This window comes from Triticum aestivum, chromosome 7A (genome assembly GCF_018294505.1).
Source record: "Triticum aestivum cultivar Chinese Spring chromosome 7A, IWGSC CS RefSeq v2.1, whole genome shotgun sequence".
In the NCBI taxonomy this organism is placed as follows: domain Eukaryota; kingdom Viridiplantae; phylum Streptophyta; class Magnoliopsida; order Poales; family Poaceae; genus Triticum; species Triticum aestivum.
The window spans coordinates 163,522,990-163,528,723 of record NC_057812.1 but is presented as its reverse complement, the minus strand read 5'-3'; positions in this window follow the sequence as shown (position 1 = coordinate 163,528,723).

Sequence of the window (5,734 nt, the reverse complement as noted above, 5' to 3'; positions counted from 1 at the left end):
TGCTAGGAAACAAGCTACAGTGTCAAGGTCAAGTACTGAGGCTGAGTACAAGTCACTAGCAAATGCAACTGCTGAGATTATCTGGGTTGAATCCTTACTAAACGAGCTAGGTGTTAAACAACACCGTGTTGCATGTCTCTGGTGTGATAACTTGGGAGCCACCTATCTCTCTGCCAACCCAGTCTTTCATGGTCGAACTAAGCACATCGAAATTGATTTTCACTTTGTAAGAGAAAGAGTTGCAGAGAAGAAACTGGACATCAGATTCATTCCATCAAAAGATCAAGTGGCAGATGGGTTCACCAAGGCATTGCCAGCTCGGCCATTTGAAGAGTTCAAGAGAAATATCAACCTAGGATAGTTGAGATTAAGGGAGGGTGTTAGAGTTTATATGTAGCACGTTTGTAATCTCAACTAAACCTCTCTTTCCCTCTCTCTCTTATCCCTTTGTATCTCTAACCACCGAATCAAAAGAGATCGGTAGGTTCCGACTTGTACTCCAAGATTGGCCTTGCGCCCTGATCAATAAAACCCAAACGCGGCTCCCTTACGAGGGAGTAGAAACGCTTCCTGACAACTTGGTCAAAGTTTGTAAAGCTTGACTTAGACCAAAGCTAATATGCGAACTAAATAAAAACGGGGGGAGTATTTCTTTACTACATTTTGTTAGGCACTGGGTGGACCGGGCCGGGTCAGGGCATATATAATTCTGTAGCTTCTGCTAGTGCTTCTCCATTTTCCTCGTGTTGACATTTCAGTTTTTTGTTTGCCACGGACGGATTGGTCATGTCGTCAAACACGAACAGCTAGCAAAGAGAAGGGAGTGGACCATGGTGTTTGGTTGTTTTTGGTGCTATTATTTTAGCTTGCGACATGATAGTGATCCTTAGTTGTCAAGTATACGTGCTCTCCGTCTGCCGTCTATACTGACCTCCATATTTTATGTTTTAGCTTGGGACATGACAATGTGTGTTATGTGCCGTGGTTGGGCAATTTATTCATGCTATTTGCTAGTTATTCCTGAGTTAGGAAGCATACGTCTTCTCGAACTGACGTCTATTACTGACCTACGTAGACATACTAGTATTGCGTAGCAGAGCCAAGCGTCTCTAGAAAACTCTTAAATGCGCAACTTTTTCGCAAAATCATGTGACAAGGATGCACCTAAAACGGGTCCAGGAAGAAACATCCAAAGTGACGGAAAAGAAAAAAGCGGGGCAGCAGGGGCAACAAAACTCGTAAGATGCTACACATCCATGCTTCGTACGTATTGTCACATGCATGATACAAGCAAAGATAAGAGGTCAATGAAAGGAAGAAGTGACACGACCTACCAAACAACCAACAAATGAACGATCCACAAGCATCGCAACGTGCGCAGCTGTGTTCATGCATGAATCCGGTAATAACGCTTGTCATCTGGCCTTGGAAAGATTTACTATTGCCTGCCTCTCCAGGTCTCCGGTCTTGTCCATCTCGGCCGGTGCATAGTGTCGGAGGGCTAATAAGCTGATGGCACCGGCGTAACCACCCGTCGCTGTTGAGTCCGGTGGCGATAACGAACTGAGGTGAAGCCCCTCCCTCCTTTTCCCCGAGCTCGAGCAGGGCAGCTTTCATGGGGCAGTGCGCCCTTAATTCCACCTCCTCTTTTCCTCCCGTCTCCGGCTAGGCTAAACACGACGTGGACGACGGCAGCTCCGCGCGCGGGTGGCGCGGCCAGGTGTGTGCTCGGCCGTGTTTCCCCCCGCGGTTCAGCAGGTTCGCTTTCGCTTCTGTCGCTGGTTGCCGAGTCACCACGGTGCCTCTCGATCTCTCGAGAGTTTGGCGAAAGTGATGGTGAAATCTGTGGGGATTCACCTGCCGATTATTAGGATAGCCGTGGAATTTCCTACTGGGTAGGTTAGGCAGATGTTCAATATATTGGGCATGGAACTATCGTCCACGGACAAAATCACACGCGGCTTTGCACCGGAAAGCTGCGCATCGGTCATATAATAAGATTGGAGCTTAACCCTGCCGCAGCCCACAGTGGATGGATGGTGCCCAGCTCGATCAATGATTCGCGGGCATTTGTTTGCATGCAGGGCCGAGAGAATACGAGGCATTGAACCCGTCATGCACCCAAGACAAGAGCGTATGGTGTTTAAAATACAACCTCTGAAAGTCTGAATTCATGGGGGTCTCTATGATACCGAGTGTCAAAGTAGTCGCCAGCAAAGCGATTCGCTGGCAGAGCAGAGATGCAATGTGAAACGAGATGCTTTCGGATCATCACTCAACAAAGCGCGTCCGTCCGCCGGCCCGGGGAAAGGCAGAAGCCGATAAAAGAGCGGTTCGATAGCACGGTAGCACCTCGTCTTTTGTTCCCCTCGAAATGGAACTAGTCGAAATGGAACTAGTACTGGTACGTACGAATTGTTCAAGCTCAGAATTTTGAAAAATGCATGTGGCCGTACGGCTGCAGAAAACATCCATCACGGATCGAATGGGAGCATTTTTTCCTTTTCGGGCTCATCGATAAATCCTGCGGGGCGGCCAATGGCATGTGCTGTGCGTTATTGATGTTTTCATGTCACTAGATGAAGGCCCGCGCGTTGCTGCGGAACAGTTTTTAAGAATCAATTGCTGGTAGAGAGCAACCTAAAAAGAATGAAGAAATGTAGCCTACAAATAGAAAAGAAGAAGAAAATGTACATTTTCATATAATTTCAAAAAACAAATCTGGTAACATGAAACTGCTGACCGTTAATGGGCTTACTAATAGGTTATCGGCCCGTTCCATAAAACAGCTTTCTTATTACCATTTTCCATTTGTTTTTCTCATATAGTTGGTATGCACCTTGTATTCAGCTAAATAAGTAAAATTATTATTATGATCTCTAAGACTTGAAATTAAAGAGTCATGCATCAGGAGTTGAGATCTGAAGTATCAACCAAATGAGGTAAAGATGGACACTGTTGAAACTGCCTTGCGCTGAACAGTTTGCTGAATACGTGGATGATTAGGAAGTACGAAAAGTCTTGCTATGTTGACTCTGACCGAAAGACAACACCATTGGCTTTCAGGGCGATTTAACTCTGTAGGATCGATACTATGACGGTAGTAGCAATCTGAATAAAGGTTACCTGAGACAATAATGTCTCACCAAGTGCCCAGGCAACTGGAAGCATGAGTAAAGCCATTTTTATTGTTGTTGTTGCGTAAACCATTGATGCTCTTTGGGTCTCCTGTAGGGAGAAATAAGAGAACTGAGCCGATCACCTCTTGTATGTTTATATGGTAAGAAACATCCTGATCTCAGTCAATTAATATTTAAAGCTAAACAAAGCCAGAAACATACCTGACCGGAGGACCCAATAGGCCGAAGCCAGCAGCCACTTTTGAGGCACCCTGTAGGATATTTTGTCAGGTACATGTCAATTAACGGGAGCAGCAAAAATACTGCTATCAAGAAACACCAAATCGTCCTAGATGAACATCCGTGCCGCCAGCAGAAAATCGTCGAGCACACTTGTAGTAAGGCAGTTGGAATCTGACCAAATTTGTAAATAAACTCGCATCTAGCACAGGACTGTTGTAGTTTTGGACTGTAACACATACAATCAATCGGAATCCTATGCTCTCTGAATAAGTATGGAAACTAACATAAACTCACTGTAAAAAAAAAATCAGATATGGGAGCTTGTCTACCAATGCGACCAACAAGAATCCCATGTAGCAAGGAAGAATCCGACTTTTAACAGCCAATAAACTAATAACCTCCAGAAGAACGTCTGGCACCTTTGCAGCCAGAAGGACGTCTGGCACCTTTGCAGCAGGAGCGAAACCTAACAAAATAAAGAAATAAGCTCAATCAGGCTTAGGAAAAATTGAGGAGGCTAACTATGATGAGCAGACATCTAGCAGATCGATGCCATCTAGTTCTTCGGCGGCTCAATTGCCTTCATGGCGAAGTCTAATGGCCTCTGGAAAGGCAACTGTCCGTTCAATATGCATTTGTGGTGGGAGATGGTGGTTCACGTTCTTCTCTCAAAAGGCATGGCGGAGGGGAAAATTGAGAGCATCAGCGGGGAAGATGATCAGGGCATTAGTGCCCACGATGGCATATGAGAAATAGTGGTGTTGCCTTGTGGTGCTCTTCGGTTACCAATTACAATAATTATAAAATAGAAAGAAGGAAGCTGAAGAGGGAGGCGAGGGGAAGCGGACGAAGGGGGAGGGTTACAGGCGTGCGGCGAACCATGCTGAAAGTCTCCAATTAAACGACTGATACACCATCCCATATTAAACTAAATGGTTTAAGGAAAAATTGCTGACATGGCCCATTGAGCGGATGCATGAGGTGGAGTTGGCTGACGTGGGTCATTGCTGATGTGGATAGTGTGCATGTCAAGAGAAATTATATAGTGGGGATGAACTATTTAGGTATTATAGATGCGGGAACAGTGCGGCCAATGACATGTGCGCTATCATGTCATGCGGCCAATGGCATGCCATGCAAAATTCGACGTAAATAATTGTACATTTTCTCGTGATGCCCTTAATTCGTCGTCAGCTTGGTACTTATCTTTGGAGCAGATATTTTGGTCACTGCACTGCATGCGTGGTAGTGATCTCTGGTGCGGTATACAATGTCAATGGAGCTTGCATAGTGATAGACTGATAGCAGCACACCTAGGACTAGGAGTAGCGTCGTGCATGTGGGAGTTTGGCTTTATCTGTGGCTGGCAATGGCATGTGTGGAGTCAAAAGGGGCTGGAGAGGGGATGAGGACTGAGGGCCTGTTTAGTTTCAAATAAGTCATCAACTTATAAGTCGAAAAGTGAAAAAAGTGACTTATTTTGTCAAATAGACCCGACTTATAAGTCACCCCAACTTATAAGTCATAAGTTGCTCCATCCCAATTTAAAACTTATAAGTCACTCCCTTTTGCATGGGTCCCATCACCTACATGATGTTGATTGATGTGGAAAGATGTGTCAGGTGACTTATAAGTTAGGTGACCACCAAACAGGCGTGACTTATAAGTCACTAGTTTTAAGTCACCTGACTTATAAGTCGGGTGACTTATTGAAACCAAACAGGCCGTGAGGAGAGGGGTACCACTTGAAGAGTTAGGCAGTGCCGAGACCAGACATGCAGGGAGCATGGTTGACGTTTGACACTGGACCTCTTGCCATCGTGGGATGCATGGAAAACCCCTGTATTTTTCCACGGCTGGTCCACACCGGCCAGGGTACGTCCCTGGTTCGAGCAAGGAGACGTACACATGTACGCGGTACTGGCGGCGTAATTGCGACGTGTGACACGTAGCCATGCCGTCCTTGCAGAGGGTGGCATGGAGACAAGGAATGGAAAACGAGTCAAGCCCGTGCATGGAATACGTGGGAATTCATTCAAGTCGGTACACTTGTTTGGTTTCCCTAACGACGACTAGTATAACCTCACTGACTTTCACCCCCTGCAGCACGATAAGAAGTGTCAGGCTCAGAAGGTAGAAGACGCTGGTGCTCGGCCCCATGCATCCGTCTCGTCGTCCCGATCGATCTCCATTGCCGGTTGACACCTGAGCACCTATGTATGCATGCGTGTGTACGTGGTATCGAGTGCGTGTACGAGATGGCGCGCTGGCCCCGCACGGTTGAGTCGGTGCACAGTTGACACCGTAAAAATGCTGTTGCTTTGACATGTACGGGAACTTCCACGGTTCGATCGTTTTCACACCGGCGACAC